Source organism: Nannospalax galili, unplaced genomic scaffold (genome assembly GCF_000622305.1).
Source record: "Nannospalax galili isolate Female #2095 unplaced genomic scaffold, S.galili_v1.0 scaffold286, whole genome shotgun sequence".
In the NCBI taxonomy this organism is placed as follows: Eukaryota; Metazoa; Chordata; class Mammalia; order Rodentia; family Spalacidae; genus Nannospalax; species Nannospalax galili.
In genome coordinates, this window is record NW_008359442.1 from 9,912,635 (window position 1) to 9,913,365 (window position 731).

General features: G+C 39.8%; 1 pseudogene; it reads right to left on the reverse strand.

The window, feature by feature from the left end:
• Nucleotides 1–421: 421 nt before the first annotated feature.
• LOC115068463 lies at nucleotides 422–520 on the reverse strand (annotated as a pseudogene).
• Nucleotides 521–731: the final 211 nt, after the last annotated feature.

A 731-nucleotide genomic window follows, 5' to 3' on the forward strand; every position in this document is an offset into this window, starting at 1 on the left:
CAGTATAAGCGACATAAAATTGGATGAGTTTTTAACATTTAAAAAAGGATCTCCATTTCATTTTAGAATATATTGTTCCTTGAAGACAGACTGTAAATTAAAAAAAATATTTTGTTAATTATTTTTATTTTTTGTGTCTGAGTGTATTGCTTGTATGTGTGTAAGTGCACCTGTGTGACACAATGCCTTTGGAGATCAGAAGACGGTGTCAGATTTCCCTGGAACTTGAGTTCCAGATGGTTGTTACCTGCCATGTAGGTGCTGGGAATTGAACTCAGGTCATCTGTAAGAGCAGCTAGTGCTCTTAACTGCTGAACCATCTCTCCAGCCCCCTCAAACTGCAAGTTTTTTTTTTTTTTTTTTCAGGACAGGGTTAGGACCAAGGCCAGAGGCAATAACACAGGAACCATAGCACAAAGGTACTTGTCTGGGCCTGGGTTTCACCCTCCCACACCATAGCAGCTGGAGGTGAGCTGAGGCCCCTCAAAGAGCAATTTTAAAAATCAAACATTCCAACAATATAATCCAAAGATATACTGGTTTGATACATCCTGAGGAAAATTTTAAGTCTTTGTTTTCTGTAATGACATCATCACATTTCTGTAAGAGCAGAACATTTTCTATGTACAGTAAAAACATTGCAATTTGTGGGGCTGGAGAGATGGCTCAGTAGCTAAGAGCACTTGCTGCTCTTGCAGAGAACCAGGGTTCAGTTCCCAGCACCCACATTA